The 18,921-nt window shown below is 43.4% G+C and overlaps 1 non-coding gene across 1 annotated transcript; it reads right to left on the reverse strand.

Moving 5' to 3' along the window:
• Positions 1 to 18,377: 18,377 nt before the first annotated feature.
• On the reverse strand, positions 18,378 to 18,484 carry LOC125578785. Its single transcript, XR_007316868.1, has one exon. It is a non-coding gene; the product is annotated as a small nucleolar RNA R71 (small nucleolar RNA).
• Positions 18,485 to 18,921: the final 437 nt, after the last annotated feature.

An 18,921-nucleotide genomic window follows, 5' to 3' on the forward strand; every position in this document is an offset into this window, starting at 1 on the left:
GGACAGTGTTCTCCGACTGAAGCTGGCTTAGCTTCTTGGCGCTTTGCTCCAGCTGTTTGGAGTGTTCGTCAAGTTTTTCCTTCAGACTTTAAACTTCTGAAGAGAGGTCGGGGTTTTCTCCGGTAGTCTCACGAGCTCGATGCATGTCGGTGATTTGGCTTTGCAAGCCGTCTATTTGCTTTTGAAGTTCAGCTGTCGTTTGGGCAGCTTCAGTTGGTTCGCCGTGCTCATCCACCGCCACCATCACGTAGTTATATTACTCCCCTCCTTCTAGCGCCAAACTGTTAGGGGATTTTTGTGTAGGCTTATTGTGAGTACTACGGAACAATGGATAGACTGGTAAACCGGGTGAATTTGTATGTGTTTCGTGAGGATTTAAAGAGAATAATAAAGAAATAGGCTTGAAGAGACGTATTATTGATCAGACAAACAAGAACAAGGGCGGTTACAGTGAACTTTTAATAGACCCTAGTTCTAGCTCTCTAATTCTAGTCTCTAAGCCTTTGAGAAGTCAATCCCTTGCTTTAGGGTTTTAGTAGCTCCTATATAGTCGTCTAGGGGTCGGTTCCATTAGGTTAAACTCTTCAATATTCAGAAATATGACAGCTTCTCCTTATCAGAAGTTTTCCATTTCTTAGAAGGGAGCTCGATTCCAGGGACCGAACTCAGGGTTCCTTCTAGCGGGGATCTGGAGCGTTCCCTTATCGGGGACCCGAGGGTATGGGTCCTGCCTGGAGGCTGGAGGAAATGATACTGGGGTATTTTTCCCCAACAATCAGAGCAGTGGTAAAGGTTTGCAAGACTGGTAAGAAGCTTGAAGAGGTCAAGGCAACTGAATAAAAGGGTCCTCGGTATGCAGATTTGGTTAACTACTTAGCTAGTGGAAAAGAACCATTAAGTCTTGTGGGGCTCTGAAAAGAAGAAGATCTACAAAGATGTGAAGAGGTACTATTTGGATGCGCCATACCTCTACATTCTTTGCAAGGATCAGCTCTATAGAAGAGTGGTGGCTAATGAAGAAATTGAAGGGATCCTTACACATTGCCATATGGAGGCCACTTTCCTACCTTCAAGACTGTTTCAAAGGTGTTACAAACTGGGTTTTGGTGGCCACATATGTTCAAGGACACACAAGACTTTGTTTCCAAGTGTGATTCTTGCCAAAGGAGAGGAAACATCACCAAGAAAATGAGAAGCCTCAAAATCCAATTCTTGAGGTGAAGGTGTTTGATGTATGGGGAATAGACTTCATGGGACATTTTCCTTCTTCCTATGGCAACAACTACATCCTTATGGATGTGAATTATGTGTCCAAATGGGTTGAAGCAGTGGCAAGTCCTACAAATGACTCAAGAGTGGTGTTAAGGATGTTCAAGAGCATAATCTTCCCAGGATTTGGAGTTCCAAGAGTGGTTATAAGTGATGGAGGATCACACTTTATCAACAAGCTGTTTGAAGGTCTTCTCAAGAAGAAGGAAGTGAAGCACAAGGTGGCAACACCTTATTACCCTCAAACAAGTGGTCAAGTTGAGATCTCCAACAGGGAAATAAAGGGAATATTGGAGAAGATTGTGGGAACTAAGAGGAAGGATTGGTCAGACAATCTTGATGATGCACTTTGGGGATATAGAACAGCATACAAGACCCCTTTAGGCACTACCCCTTTCAACCTTGTCTATAGAAAGGCTTGTCATCTACCAGTTGAGCTTGAATACAAGGCATTATGGGCTGTGAAGCTTCTAAACTTTGACATCAAGAGTGCAAATGAGAAGAGACTCTTTCAGTTACATGAGATAAGGATGGATGCTTTTGAGAACTCAAGGATCTACAAAGAGAAACCCAAGGCCTTTCATGACAAGCACATCCTCAAAAGAGAGTTCAAAGCTAGGGATCAAGTTCTTCTCTATAACTCTAGGCTGAAGCTGTTTCCAGGAAAGCTCAAGTCAAAGTGGTATGGTCCATTTGAGGTTAAGGAAGGGAAGCCTTATGGACCAATTGTGCTTTGGGACAAACAAGGAAATGATTTCACAGTGAATGGAAAGAGGGTCAAGCAGTACATAGGCCACAACACCCAAGGAGAATGGGACATCAACCCCACTCTCTGATCATGCTCCAGCCTAGTCTCAAAGGAGGCAAAGTCAAGCTAGTGACTTTAAACAAGGTCACTTGGGAGGAAGTCCCATATCTATCCTTGTACATACTACATTCGGATTTTCTATTTTTCAAAAGTCCGTTGGAAGATGGCCTGGATTTTAAAGTGGAGTAAGCATGGAAAAGATTGGCTTGGTTCAGTGGGTAGAAAAGAAAAAGAAGAAAAATTGAGTTTTGGTCGAGGAGATACCCGGGTGAAGGTACACGGCTCGGCTTACCCGCACGGTCTTGATCGAGGAAAAGAAAGGGAGATGCGCGGGGTAAGGCACACGGCTCGGCTTACCCGCACGGTCTTGATCGAGGAAAAGAGAGGGAGATGCGCGGGGTAAGGCATGCGGCTCGGCTTACCCGCACGGTCTGGAGCGTACAGACGTGGAGAGAAGCATCCGGGACACAGGCGATCCCTCCTTTACCCGCGTGACGACCCGCGCCTTGATCCGCCTTGTGGAGGGCGTCTTGGATCGTCCACGGTTTGTCAAGGGTTATCCATTTTCTGAATTTCGACTTGTACCAGAGCGTCTTTCTGAGCGCGTCAATCGCCACTTTGTCGCTTATCCCGCTAACCCTGGACATCACCAGCTTGAACCGGCTTATGAACTCCCGGAGGGGTTCATCTTCCCTCTGGGACAGACTCTAGAGGTCGACATCGGAAGTTTCTCTATCTATGAACATAGAGTATTTCTTGAAATATTCTGATGCGAGTTGTCGGAAACTACCGATAGAGTTTCGCTTAAGGCGTGCGAACCATTCGAGTGCTGCTCCTTACAGATTCTCGACGAATATACTGCAGTAGCCGGCGTCTTTTTTTCGTCGTCCTTCAGTCTGGCCCTTCCCATCGTGATGTAGAAAGCCTGAAGGTACGCTTTAGGATCAGTCGTACCATCATACTTTGGTACCTTGATTTTTCCCGAGTCAGATACCCTCATATCGGAGATGCGAGCGGTGAAGGGCATCTTCTGAGCCCCCTCGAGCAGTCTATCGATCTCAGGGGCAGCACTGGTATTGTGATGGATCTGGGATTTCACAGCCCTTACTTCCGCTGCAGTTTTGGTGATGTAATCGCGAAGATCGTGAATGTCCGACGTCTAGTCAGCAGATTTCCGAGCTTGTCGGCGTTTGCTGCGAGTGATCTCAGTTTGCTTTTCAGCCAGCTCTTCCTGCTCGTTCCAATAGAGGATGTCCTCCTCTTCCACCATCGGCTTATCAAATGGAGAGCTTTCCCGAGCAGATCGACTTCTGGTCCTTCTCGGATGTCTGTCGGCGTCCTCCTCGGTATCGTTGGACGCTGGGATCCAAGTCGACGTGCTCGAGTTCGTTAGGGTTTTGGCCCAGGGGGGGGTGGGGGTGGAGGACTCTCAGAGGTCCTTTTCTCGGCAAGGGATGTTTCGCTAGGGTTTTGGCCCGAAGGCCGTTCCCGCGATGTTCCAAGCCTGTCGAGTGGGGTTGCGAAGTCGAGTCTTTTCCCGCGAACCTTCGTGGTTCCGCGGGGACGGATTTCTCGAGTCCTTGTCGTTAAGGTTTTGACCTGTTTGGTCAAGTTGTTCACGAGCTTATTCTGTTCTTTCAACCTTTTTGCATAGGTGGCGAACATCTTGTTAAACTCCTCGGGCGTTGCGGCATTGACTGGTGCATTGGCCGCGGAGACATCCGCTGCTGGAGTGTGGAGATTAATGTTGCATGTTGTCTGCGTCGTCAGTTGACATGTCTGGTGGAGCGTGTTGTGGCTGAGAGTTAGATTGATCTATATCCCCCCTCTCTCTAGCGCCAAACTGTGGGAAGCGAAATTGGCACTGTCGATTTTCGTTTAAATTAGGAAAGTAGGAGAACCCTAGTTTCCCAGAGGTTTCGGATATCTGCTAATACCACACGCCAAGCAATCAGAAACAAGATAACAACGAGGAAAATATAAGAAATCGTAAAAAGAGCAAAAGGTATCTTATTCCGAATTCGCGTATGAGCGTTACAACAAGGTAGAAGCCTCGGCTATGAGAGCTGTCGGCGATATCCCTAGTTCTAACAACCTAAGACTGCAAAACCTAGTTGAGTCGCAGCTCGAAATAACAAAAACGGAAAGTTGCCTAATTGCTCTAAGTGCTAAGTCTGCTCTGAAAAAAGTTCTCATTTGTGTCTCTCGTCTAGGACTCCTTATATACTCGCTCCTAGGTCGGTTTACGCTTTTCCCCTTCTGCCCTTAAGTCGTCATAGCTTAAAAATGGAGATATTCCATTTTCCCGATCTTTGTAATTATCTTCCAAAACTTCGTATTTATCCGCAAAAACTTGATATTTATCTTTTCTTGCGAACCAAGCATAGACCGTCCTACGGTTTATGGGTTTTTGGTCAAGTAATCGTAAGTGGGCTTCAAGTCACGTCTTAGGCCTCTTTGGGCCGTCTTTTGACTAGAAACGTTTATTACGGCTTCTTTCGATAAAAACGAACTTTCCGCGGTTTTTATCGTAAAATGATGACTTCAAATGACGAGAAACATGTAAAGGGTTTGCTACGGTCTTCGGGAGATAGCGTTAAGGAATAGACGAGAATGCATGGAGCCGTGTCGTATCGACGTTTTGGGAAAGCTTGATCGCTTCGTAACGATCGAAACGTGCACGTGCTTGGTCGCTACATAGCGATCGTGCCGTGGGCGTGCTCGTGACCGAGCTTAGCTCGAGCTCGGTCGCTATGTAGCGACTGAGCAGTGTGCATGCTTGGTCGCTATGTAGCGACCGAGCAGTGTGCATGCTTGGTCGCTGCCTAGCGATCGTGCTTGGCTTGTCTCTGGTCCGATCGCCATACTCGAGCTTCTCCGTGGCTGGTTTAGATACGTGTCTGTTGCCTTGGGACAGCCGGTATTTGATTCAATCGAGACTTGAACAAGGTTTTATCGAGAGATTCTTTGTTGTGACATTCTTTACGAAGTATAACATTCATAAAAAGATACTCACACTCATTTTTGCGAAGGTTTGGACATTAACTTCGTCGTACCCGTTTTCGACCCCAACAGAGATCTGCCATCATCCTTGAGAATGACCAGATGGATGAGGTGAAGGCAAAACTGGACAGTGTTCACAAGCTTCTCAGGAAGCAGGTCAGCTTTGTTGAAGATAAAGAAGCTGTAGAGGGTAGAGCAGAAGAAGAAGAAGTGAACTACATAGGTGAAGCTGGATTCCACGGTTCTGGAAACCTGGATGGAAACAGAAACTCCTATGGGAACAAGAGTAACTTCAACCAAAATTCACAGTACCAGAAATCCTACAACAACAGCTACAGCAACCACAGGATTTTAGAAGTTCCTACTACCAGAAGCCACCCCCGCCTACTCAAGAGAGCAAGATTGAAGAGATGCTCGATAGGGTTCTTGAAGCACAGCAGCGAATGACACTAGACTTCAATGGGAAGATAGATTCTGTCTACACCGACCTGAGCAGGAGTAGGGGATGATGTGATGAAAAACCATGTAAATGCCATCATTGAGGATGACTTTTGGAAAATGGTGAAGGAAGAGAAGCTGCAAGAAGGTGATTTCGAGGTAGAAAGTTTGATGTGTTTCGGCGGATCACATTGGTGTCGATCGACGCCAGACAATGAACATCGATCGATATACACCAACACAATTCAATCGACAGGATCTCCTGAACATCGATCGACAACCCCTACGGAGTTAACCGCGTCTTGCAATTCCGAGAAGATTCTAATTCACGAGGAGTTCATGGAAAAACACCCACATTCGCCGAGCCCTGATAACGTCTGAATCGATCGACATGCCAACAGCAAGATCGATCAACACATGGATGCCAATATCGATCGACAACCATCAGCACCTATCGATCGATGAGCCCCTATTACGTACCGAGTGCAGATGTCGAAGATAGATTTTGCACGACTCAACGGACTCAGGCCCAAACCCAAACCTTCAGAACACCCACCAGAGCCTGTCAAGACACCTTCAGATGATGGAGAATGGAAGAAGATAGGGTTTCTACTGAAAGAACCCTAAGGAGAAGAAAGGAAAAAGTGGTGAAACATCTGAAGAGGGGGGCTACTGATAGGGAAAAGGAAAATTTCCACAAGAGAGTCTTCAGGATTCCTATAGATAAGCCATTCGAGGATGCTTATTACACCAACAGATTGTGGATGTTCTTCAGAGAAACCAGAGGGAGAGAAGAAAACATTAGGAGAATGTTCTGTGAAGCTAGAGAAAAGATGAGGATGAGGATTATATTTGAAGAAAAAAAGTGATCCTGGGAAATTTGCAATACCATGCACGGTGAAGGGTATTGAATTCCCACATGCCTTGTGCAACACAGGAGCATCAGTCAGCATCCTACCTAGGGTTATGGCAGATCATCTAGGTCAGCAGGTGGAGCCCTCGCAGGAATTATTCACTTTTGTGGATTGTTCCCAGAAGAACTCAGGAGGAATTGTGAGAGACCTAGAGGTGCAGATTGGTAATGCTCTAGTTCCAGTTTATTTTCATGTCTTGGACATTAAGTTAAACTGGAACTCTTCTCTATTACTTGGGAGAGCTTTCTTGTCAACAATGGGAGCAGTGTGCAACTTGCAAACCAATCAGTTGTGTCTAACACTCATTGATCCTAATGCCCACTACAACCCTATCCCAGTCAAGAAGCCACATATGATCCCAAGAAGAATCAATGATCCAGGAATCATTGCAGCTTGCCACCGTAGAGATGAGTATGAAACTTAATATTCAGTGTCGATCGAGACTCACACAGCAACATCGATCGAAAGTAATCACCAGATATCGACCGACACTGCCTACTACAAATCGGTCGACACTGACGTAAACCGTTCTCGAGAAGGAAACTACTCGATTGGCACTTGGGCAGATGAACACCACCACGAAAGCTTTGTAGTAGAAACAGAAACCTACGCCCCAGAAGCAGATAAACTACAAGACAATTTCACAGACGAGGAGCTGCTCAACATGCAAAGATGCAATGATACAGATCAAGCAGAAGCAGCTTGGGAAAGAACTCGTTTCAGCCAGTCAATCGATACTCGTCATCAACAATCGATCAACACTCTTCGTCCACAATCAATCAACATCAACAATACCACGTCGATCGACAACCGTCCAAAAACGAAAACCATTGTAAGCGAAAAAGATAAATCAGATAACCAATTCTAACTCCAGACGAATTTGCTATTTTTAGGGACCCAAATGGCTACGCAAAAGCAATAGACGGCCGCACACTACAAATATCTCTCGAAGATATCGCAGATATCCTTTAGACAACCAATGGAGCAGACAATATGTTCATGCACCGCATCAACAATCCAGAACAGAAGGCTACAAAGGAGTTCTATGACACAGCTGGTTGTCATAGAAAACAGCTTCAAACAACGATCTCGCCATACAACTCATCCATCAATTGACCTTGACGTCCCAACAGTCAACAGACAGCCAGAATTTGGCAGAAGACCTCATGATCTCTATCGTCACACGATATTCTATTGGGAAGAGAAAAATGAGTATGGAGTCCACAGAGTTGATCAGAGATACACCAAAGATCTAGATGGAAACACCATTCGTCTTCACAGCACGAATATCAAAAGAGTTCTGGAAAGAGCTTCAAGAGATGAGCCAAGCTACATATGTCTTCCTGAGCATGCTAAATTATTCACACATACCAAGCTGGTACCAGAGATCTACACAAAAGATGAGATCAATGAGATATTCTATGGAGTATGTGGTGAACACGAGAGGAACAAAGAAGCTTTCCAGATGAAGCTTGATGGTGTCTACTATCCATATGATAGTATCAGTTGGCTAACTACTTGCATGGAGGAGATGAAGCAAGACATAGCCAGAATTCAGAATGCGACCGACACTGCTCGACCTCCATTGATCAACAGACGCCAACCACAATCGATGGACAGCAGACGACCCCCATCGATCGACAGGCACTATCACACATCGATCGACAACCGCATGATAGCATCGATCGATACCAATCCACCACGCCCATATACTATGAAGTCTCAACAAGATTTCCACACAAGAGAAGAGATAGATCAGCTGGTAGAAGGGATCTATAGAGCTCTGGCATCCACAGAGGAGAGACTTGATGGGAGATGTGATGACATCTATTTCCCAATGGATCTTAGCATTAGTGCTTTTACCTCCAAGGTTGAAGCTATATAAGGGGAGTTGGTGGAGATCCAAAGTTACATTGCCCGTCGAACAGAAGCAGCTATTGATCGACACAATCAAACATCGATCGACAGTGATAAAAACCGAGGCCAGCTAGTACCAAGGATGACATCGGACATGTCCAACATACCTTACCATAGAGAGAAGATCTCAGCTGACACTTACGCCGCACTTACCAAACATCAGTCCAACCTTGAGAGTCTTGGTGAAAGATTGCAGAAGATTGAAAACACAACTGCAGCAATGAATGAAAATGGCGCAAAGGGGATGAAGCAATGAGAGACTTCACTCGTACATGGTTCAACAAGCGCAAAGAAGAGATGGATACTTGTTTTCCAGCAAGTCCTAGTTCTCAACATTACTAGCCAAAACACCTCCAAAGTCGAGCTAAATGACTATAACAAAGCGCTGAGTGGGTGGCAACCCACTATTATGTAATATTTCTTAAGTTTTTAATATACTATTTATGTTGGTTTTTAATTATTGCAGGTCATAAAAAAAAGATCCGAGTAGACGATTGCCATCTGTATCGACGGACGCGGACCTATCGACATCGATCGGCGTTGCTTTACCTGCATCGACCGATAACAACATCCTTACAGCGGTCGACATTCATTCCGGTCTGGTATATCGTTCTTACTTGTTACATTGAGTCCTTATGATTAATTTCTAACCATAGCTCAAGACTGAATTTACACTGGGGGCAGTGTAGTTTTAAGTCTGGGGGAGGTTTACTGATATTTATTTACTTATTAGTCTTATTAAAATGTTTTCAAATTAAGTTATTATTGAGTCAAGAAGGGGATTATGAACTTTTAGATTTTGCTAGATATTTAACCACTCTTTAGCACCATTCTAGACATACTGATTGCAGATAGTACTAAAGATACTAAAGTGGATCAACATGTCAACTATCCACTCTTGCTAATATTGTTTTGAAGGAACCAAAGCTGACCTTCAACACTAAACTTGACACAACTGCTTGTCTTGGGGCTTGGTATGCATGGGATCAGATTCTTCAAACAAGTCTCGAAGGTAAAGCCTTGTGTATATAGATTTATCACCCTTTCTCTCTCTATTTTCGAAATATATATTAAATATATATATTTATTATTATAATAGAGATTTATTTGGAAGAAATTCGAACATAACTTGGTAGCTACAACCATTAAGGCTTGCTTCATAAAAAAATCATAGGTAATTTAGAACAGGACTAGGTGGCTACAACCATTAAGGCTTGCTTCACAAATAATCCTATGATATAGGTCAAAAAGAAGTGAATAGGACTTGGTGGCAACCACCATTAAGGCTTGATTCATGGAAGCCTGTCCAATCTTGGTCAATGATTTTGCATATAAGCAGATTTTGACCAAGAGAGAAAATAAGTAGAGAGAGAGGATAGGAACTAATGTTTACCTGTAGGTCCAGATACTTGTTTGAGAATCTTTGCATCATGTAATCGATACTCCCAAGGTAAAGCCTTCACTTTTACTTTACGCGAAGAAATGAGGTTGGTAGAGGGGAATGAAAGACAAGATTTGCTAAGTTGTTGGCTAGATGAATTTGGTTGTTAAGCTAAGATACGGTATAATGTGTTTTTGTGATTAGGATTTCTTAGATGTGGATTGCAATATTGTAGAGGTGATAATTCTAAGTTTTAAATCATGTGAGTCTCTGCTGTTTTAAAACTTCTTTTAGAGAGACTGGCTATTTGTTTTGCTTGAGGACAAGCAAAAGGGTAAGTCTGGGGGAGTTGATAGACTATGGATTCAACCCATTTTCATCCGTATTTTATAGGTGTTTTTACTAATAATTATTAATTTATAGAGTCTATTTATTATATTTATAAGATCATGAGTGTTTTGGAGATAAGTGATGATTTTGGAGCATTTTGGAGATATTTGGAGTAAGCACCCGAGATGACCATCGAGAATCGACAATCGGTTGATATTGGATAGGAATAATTGATCGATACGCATGACTTGGTATCGATCGACAACAAAGCGCGCAGAAAGCATGTTTGGTCACAGCCGACTTGAAGCCCAAGACTTCACCATTTTACAAGTTTACCCCTGACGAGTTTTGCCCTAATTATACAAGCTTTGCCGTCATGTTAGAGGCAAAGTGAACTTTCATTGCTTTACTATATTCACAGCAAAGTTTTTAGGATTTTGATAGATTGGAGAGAAGATCCAAAGTTATAATTTGTGATTGGAACTCCATTGATATCTATTTACTATTCTAATGAAGTTTTTATACTTATCTGTTGTTATGAATTGCTTAGCCATGTTTGAGTAGTTACATTGTTAGATTTTAGGGTTTAAATAGGTTAGGAGGGAATAGCCCCAATTATAGATTGCTGAGTTGTGATAATAATCTTTAGGATTGTTCATTAATGCATGTATCTAGATTAGCTACCTAGAACCTGCCCTTGGATTGATTGATAAAAGCGAAAGCATTCTCATCCTGAAAACATTCTAATAGAACTATGTTTCTTGCTATGAGCAAGGCGAGAGCTGATCTAGTGAGCTTAAAAAGCATTCATTCAACCTGCACATAAAGCTTGACTAGAGTGTGTCGATCGATATCACAATTGAATAATTGATCGACGGTGCAAAAGGTGTATCGATCGATATCCCATTGGATCAATCTATCAACTCTTTCTATTGATCAATATAACGAGAGTTGAGATCATAAATCTAGTTAATAGACAAGTCAATACATGCGAAAGCTGATTGACTAGTTGATCAAAGTAGTTGAGTGTTACATTATCATGCATGCAACTCATTAACCATCTGTAAGATTATAATCCCAATTTTCCTAAATAAAAACCCTAAATCTAACTATTTCCTTTTTAAGCAGCACAACCCCAAACCTGCAATTGAACAAACACTTGTTCAATATAAAATTGCAATTTACATTTAAAACTCTAAAAACAATCTTACTTAACAAATCATATAGAAATCCTTAGGTTTCGTTGCTCCATGTGAATTCGATCCCTAAGTACTACAACTCGATCTCTTATTTGAGAGAGTATAAATCACTCCTTAGGGTAATTTGAGTGGTATCACTTATGGGCTTCAAACGGTATTGAAATATGCTTGGCCCCCGTTCTGGCATCACTGCCGATCGACACCAATGCTGTGTTGTCAATCGACAGTCCTTCATCTCTTCGACAGCTTCCTCTTGCGAGGCAGACTGAGCACTCTTCAGAAAAACGGGCATAACCTCTGCTACAGGATGCTAATTGACCTCAAAACGGTGGCATTAGAAAGCTAACTCAAAGCTATATCTTGTGTCAAAAGATGGGCTCAATACAACGGTAGGAAGGTCTCAATCCGTAGCTAGACATCTGACACGTATGTGCAGCTCTGCACTCAAAAGGCTCCAAAAGACACCAAAATCACCACATTCGTTCAAATCGTCCCTGAACCTGTAAATACTCTAAATAGACTCTATATAGTAGTAAATATATATTAAAACACTTATAGACCATGACTAAAAGTGGGTAAAATCCATGGTCTATCACCGTCCCCCCGGGGAAATGGAAAACTTTCGATAAGAAGAACCTTCCATATTTCCGAATATGAAAGAGTTTAACCTACTCCAACCGACTAAGGCCCGCCCTAGGAAGATTATATAAAGGGAACCTAAACCCTAAAGCAAGAGATGTACACTTTGAGACTTAGAGATTAGAGCTAGGCGGCTAGAACTAGGGTTCTTACTCAAAACTGTTGTAGTTCCAGCTCTTTGATCTGATAAAATGTCTCTTACTACTTTCTAACTTGCAAATCAATACAAATACTCACGAATTCTAAGCCTTGTCCATCGTTCTGTAGTACTAACAAAGATCCTACACAAAAATCCCCTAACAGGAAGCACGACGAATATCCCGATCCCTCTCGACTTCGAACGCCGCGATTCTGGCCCTCTGAGCAACGACCTGAGTCGTAAGAGCTTCGTTCTCCCGCTGAATCATCCTCTAATCGTCAGTCAAAGCTTCGATCTTCTCAGAATCCCTTTCTCCCTCGTGTTTGGTGACTTTGAGTTCCTCCGAGAGCCTTTTAATCTCTGAACCAATGCTTTCAATTTTCTTCCGAGAAGCCTCGACACGATCCTCTATCACCACGACGTACTCATTGAAAGCTTCCATCACCTAAAAGGAAATCAAAAAGGGTTAGTAAGCACCTCGAAGCAACTTTCAGAGGGAAGAGAGCGAGAAGCAAATTAGAGCTCGCAACCGTGACCTTGGCATAAGCTTACTTCTCGGCCGAAGAAGCAAGGGACGGAAGACATCAACCTACAGACCTCATGCGGCCGGCGAGAGAGATCAGGTCACCTTGAGCCGCAAACAAAGAACCATCGCCTTCAGGAACAAGCCTAGGACCAGATGAACCGAGAAGGGCGGCCCTCGATGATCGACGCTGCTTACGGGTCATGGAAACAGTCTCATCTTCCGAACCAGGGCTCAACGAGATTGGAGATCATCCCTCCAAAGAAGCAACTTCATCTTCAGAGTTCCAAACCAACACCAAAGGAGGTCTGTTAGAAGCCCGGCTCCTCGGTACCGATTCAGAAGCACGAAACGATGACCTCCTCGCGAGCTGCCTAACCAATCGATCTGAAGATTGAGCTTGAACGGAAGGGGTTGCAACGACTCTCCGGGAATGTTCTGCCTCATCCTCAGAACCCCCAACCAGGGGACCCTATTGGTCCCCTCTGGCCTGGCAAAAGCAGCCCGAATCCGAGCCCGGTCAAACGAGGACAAGTCCAAACGACCTTTCCGAAGGACTCCGATCAGACCGCAAATCTCCTATGACATCAAAGAACTTCCGGAAGGAGCTGAAACAATCAGAGAAAAACAAGAAATTCAGTCACCAATTCTCCAAAGAGAAGAATCGACACTAAAGTAAAGAAAGAACTAACTTATATTCTTAGCCCAATTCTGAGGAAGTCGAGAGAAATCAAAATCGAGCGCAGACGCTCGATCCACCTTAAAAACAAAGAATTGCTCGTGCCACTTCTCATCGCAATAAAGGACGTCTTCGATAACGTGACTACCCGGACGCGGAGACACGAGGAAAGTTCTGGGATTCTACTTATTCTGCTTCACTAGAACAAGGTCGCGGAACTCACTAAGACCAAAGGAAAGACCTTCCTCCCTAGCTCTAACCAAGAACGCTACGAGATGGCTAAGAAAAATTGGGAGAATTAGAGTAAACGATAAACCAAGCCCCGCCAAGATCTCGAGGACAGGCTCCGGGATCGGGAAAGTAAATCCACAAGATTGGAAGAAATGGAGATAGGCCCTACAATATCCCCCTCGAACAGTTTCGGGAGTCTTAGACGCAGAAGCCAAGTGAAGCACGACGGCGCGGTCGAATCCATACACCGTGTAGAGATCTTTGAGATCATTGATCGTAGTAGTTGGGCGAGCAAAACTGAACGATGAAGACATCTTAAGATCTACGATTAAGAAGTCTCAAGGCAGTAGCGAAAGGGATGAACAAGGAGAATCAAAATTGAAAGAAAAGAGAAATCCCTTGCGTATTTATAGTCGCCCTAACGGCTCTATCGCTATTCCCGAGAAAGATAATGATGACCTAAAAGTCGCCCTAGCGGCGACTGATATAGCCGTTATACGCAAGAATGAAAACGCGCCAAGCAACGACCTTGAAAGTTTATCATTAAATTCCAATCGGATTCGTACCGGTTATCGAGCGACGAAATCAGGATTAAAAGCAAACCACCCCTTTCCGTTTCATTCAAACCGAAAAAAAGCTAGGGGACAAATGTTGGACCCAGTTTTGGTCAGTACGTAAATGGGACATGATCAACCAAATGGGCTTCGAAGAGTTAAAGCCCATGGTGAGCACTCGAGCTCCAAATGGAGACTTCAAAGATCCAGAGATCTCGGAACGATCGCGGAGATCGCGGAGCAGTTGCATACACCACGAGAGAAGCATGCTATAAGAGGAGGTGGAAGTATAAGGAAAAGGACACATTGAAAACCCTAGAGAGAGCGACACCCACACTTCGACCTTGTTTTCATCGACATTTAGATCTTTTCTTTGAATGATCTGATTGTAACATTCGATCTTCTTTTACTCATTGTATTCATTCTCATTCATCAATAAAAGTCCATTTTTGCCTACGAAACTGATTATATCGTTGTGTTCTAAAGATATCGTCGCCTACATCATTTATCTTCTCCTGATTAAACTTCCGATCACTATCAAAGTCTTAGTATAGATTTTAGGATCTACACCTATAGGATTATCGATCGACACTGCTATTGACCGAACACATCTGTTTGGATCATTAGATCTAGTTAATAGTCTGTCGTGACGCATGAACCCCAGACATGCTGAGAGCTATGTGGACGTGGTGGTGTCTCCTGGCATGTAGAGTAGGCATGCAACAGGGCATGTGGACGCCCATGTGTCGCGACACATGCGACCAGAAGCATGCAGGACGACACACAAGCGATCGGGTGGCTCATTCTTATTGGTCGACAACTTATATATATACCCAGCTACCATGGTTCATTTTTACTCATTCAGACACACCAAGGACACTCCAAAACGTGGCTTAGGTAGAGATTGATAAAGAAGGGAGGTGCTTTAGAAGTGTAGACATTTTCAAAGACCGATAAACAGCCGGGAAGTTCAGAAAGACAGTCCAGAAGAGAAAGAAGGTTCTTTCCGAGTTCTGATCAGTCCAGACCAGTTCATTCAAGACATTGAGGTCGGGTTTTAGGGATTAACATCACGGTACCAAGACAAAGATTTGGAGGGGATAAAAAGGGTTTGGTCAACATCCAGAATAAAAAAGTCAAGCCACATCGGTTAATCACTGTGAGTCATGGTTAATTGTTTGTTAACAAATTTTTAATGCAGGTTCCTGACATCGGAGACGACTTTCGAGCTAGGATAGCCGGACCGGTCTAGGTGTCAGTTTGTGGATCCGAAACTTGATACGATGTATGGGCTAAGTGGATAGTAAGACTAGTCTAAGCACCCGGGTTATTGTGATTGTGTGATTATTATATGTTGTTATGGTATGTACCTCGTGTTGGTACTGTTGTGTGAGAACCTCGTGGTGGTTCTAGTAGTAGTTTGCAGGTCATTGCTTCCTCAAATGGTACCATTAAAACCAGTCGTGGTCTAGAAAGTGTTGGGCTCGGTTTAACTTGGCTTGATCACCAAGGCCGAGTATCCCACGTGGATGTGACAGCCCCCGGCGAGTCCGACAGAGGACCAGGGCACGGCGATTCCGATTGAGGACTTTGACCAGGCAATTTTCGAGCACCTACGCCTGTGTGGTGTAATAGTGAAGAAATTGCTGGTGTCCCTTATGTGGAGGATGAATGATTCTTTTGGGCCCTAGGAGTATATATATATATGGTTGATTGATGTGACACTCATAAAGAGTGTTTTGATTTATTATAGTTTAATGGTTTATTGCTTCAATCGGTCATGCTTTATTTTCTTGAATATTGATTGTTGAACTACTCGTCTTACTTGTGTTTAGTGTCGGGTTTAGAATGACGGGTAGTTGTATCTCCTAGGTAGGGAACCGTGGCTCACTGAGTGAAACTAGTGCACTCACTTCTCACATCCTTTTGCAGGTGGCCAGTAGAAAGGGCCATATCCCTCGCGGAACTGCAGGAGCTGGTGTAGATTGGACATCTTTTGCTAAAGACTCGTTTCCAAGATATATGAATGTATGTTTTACTTTCGGCTGCGTCCATGGACCCTACGAATAATATTTTGGGCTTGTGAACTTCATGTTTTATATATATGAAATAAAGTATGTTTTATATTCGTGACGGTTGAATCTGATATTAGGTTAGTCCAACCTAACAAAACTCTATGATTCGGTACAGGTGATATACCTTGGATTTGACCCATTTTCATCAATGATATTTAGGTGTTTTACTATATATATCTATGTTTTCTACTCTTCTAGGTATGTTTTCAGGTTCAGGTGCATTTCGGAGTAAAGCTATGACTTTGGAGCATTTTGGAGCTTAAAGGACATTTCATCCGAGCTGACCATGTAGAGGTCGACGAGAGGAAGAACAATCGATCGATGCGCATCCAGTGCTGTCGATCGACACCGTGAGATGCCTCGACAAATGAAGATTAATATCGATCAATGTACACAAGTCCCATCGATCGATGTCGAGACTTTGGACATGCGACATTTTGGATCCAGCGGACTTAAAGCCCAAGTCCAAGCCAAATTACAAAAATGCCCTGATGATTTTTTAACCTAGTAGATTATATACTGCTTAAGTGTTTTGACGGCAGAGAGAGCTTTTTGTTACAGTTTTACTTTGAGAGAGAGAGAGAGAGAGAGAGAGAGTTTTGGAGAGAAGATCACTTGTGATTGGAACTCCTTGTTTTCATTTCTTTTCATCTATACTATGAATTCCCATTTCTTCATTGTCATGAATTGCTTTACTATGTCTGAGTAGTTCAATTATTAGATCCAGGGTTCAGATAGGTTTGTGGGATTAGCCCCAAACTATAGATCTGCCTTCTTGTGAAATTCATGATAGATTTGTATTCATAGGATTACATTCTCAAGCACCCTTGTTATCTCATCCTGACATCTATCTATCATATTAGGACTGCTAGAGAGGGCTAACCGCCAATTTAGTATCTTAATAGGGCATATCATACTCGCGCATAGGCCTGGCCAGAACCTGTCATCGATGTCCTCAACTGACTATCGGTCGACGTAAGTAAAGGTGTATCGGTTGACGTCCCTATAGGACCATCGATCGACACTTTTTCGTTGTCAACATACTAACCGTTGAGAAACGAGATCTAGTTTGTTAACATGCGAATGCTGATCACTGAGTTAAGCGGTTGAGCTCTAACATATCATGCATGCAACAAATAGGCATCTATAGATATTATAATCTCCAACACCTGAATAGTGGCCATGCATCTAATATCATTTCCAACCAAGTTACATTTACTATTTACTTCACTTGTTACTATTGCTATTTCATTTAAACATTTACAACTCTTAGAATTAATAAACACTAGATTTAATTGTTCCCTAGCTCCTTGTGGATTCAATCCCTAAGTACTACATCTGAACCTCTTTTGATAAGAGTAACACTCCTTAGGGTAATTTGAGTGGTATCAAATTTGGCACCGTTGCGGGGGAGCTTTGATCGCCATTAGATTTAGTTTTATTGATTCTTATTCTCTTCTATACCCCCTTTCTAACATAATCTTTTTCTTTTCTTTTCAAGTGCATGCCCAGCTGTACCAGAAGCAACAAGGAGAAAGACTTGCTGTTCTCAGACGATCCTGCTCATTTGGAACGCACCATCCGTAGAGGTCAACGTTCCACATCGCTCGACGCAACAACTTCGTCGTCAATCGATACTCACAACCAACCGTCGACCGACACTAGACCTTCATCGTCGATAGATCCTAATCGTTCGACAACGATCAATATTACACCACGTACGTCGATCGATACCGTGTCATCAAAAATGGTAAACGTTATTATTCTAACACAGGACGGGAACTGAAACCTGTATGACCAGGACGGTCATCTGCGTAATGCAACAGGTCAGAAAATAGACGCTCAGGGGACTGTAATCCCTGATGCTGATGCTACTGGAGCTGCTCAACGTGTAGACAAGGACGCTCGATCGAAACCACTGGCCGACTACAATCGCCCAGATGAGTACTATTCCAACAGATCAGCTATTCAACTTCCGGAGATCCAGAATCAGAATTTCGAGCTGAAGCCTCAATACTACACTCTCATGTCGCAGATACCCTACTCTGGGTTACCGCACGAGCATCCTATGGACCATCTAGAACGGTTCGAGGATCTAATCGCTGCTATTCAGATGGAAGGAGTCCCCGAAGATTACCTGCTGTGCAAGCTCTTCAGATAGACACTGAATGGAGAAGCGATGCACTGGCTTAGGCAGCTACCCATAGGATCCTTAACATCCTGGGCCGACATCAAGAATGCTTTCTTACGAAACTTCTTCGATGAGGCGCGCGCTGAAGAACTTCGAAACAGAATTTCCACATTCTCGTAGGAGGCTGGAGAGTCCTTCAAAGATGCGTGGATTAGATTTAGGTTCTTCCAGCGAGACTGTCCACACCACGGATTTAACGAAGTGCAGCTGCTAAGCACTTTCTTCCGAGGTCTCGCCTTACAGTATCAAATGGCTCTTGATACGGCGAGTGAAGGAAACTTCACTACTCGGAATCCGTTAGAATCTGTGAAACTTATCGAAAACCTTGCTAACAGCAGCAGCACCAAAAACACTTACTCTGAACGGAAGAACTCTGTAGCCTCTATCGGGAAGGAACAGATGGACGAAGCAAGAGCTAAGTTAGATGTGGTGCACGAGCATCTTAGGAAGCAAGTTTGTTTAGCTGAAGGAGAAGTAGCAGAAACGAAAGGAGAAGAAAATGTGAACTACATCAGAGGTACCGGATTCCAGAAATTTGGAAACCAGGGCGGAAAAAGAAAATTCTTTGGAAATGGTCAAAGAAGTAACCAGAGTTCACAATTTCAAAAACTCTTCAACAACAGCAAAAGCT

The sequence above is a fragment of the Brassica napus genome, chromosome A9 (assembly GCF_020379485.1).
Source record: "Brassica napus cultivar Da-Ae chromosome A9, Da-Ae, whole genome shotgun sequence".
NCBI lineage: Eukaryota > Viridiplantae > Streptophyta > Magnoliopsida > Brassicales > Brassicaceae > Brassica > Brassica napus.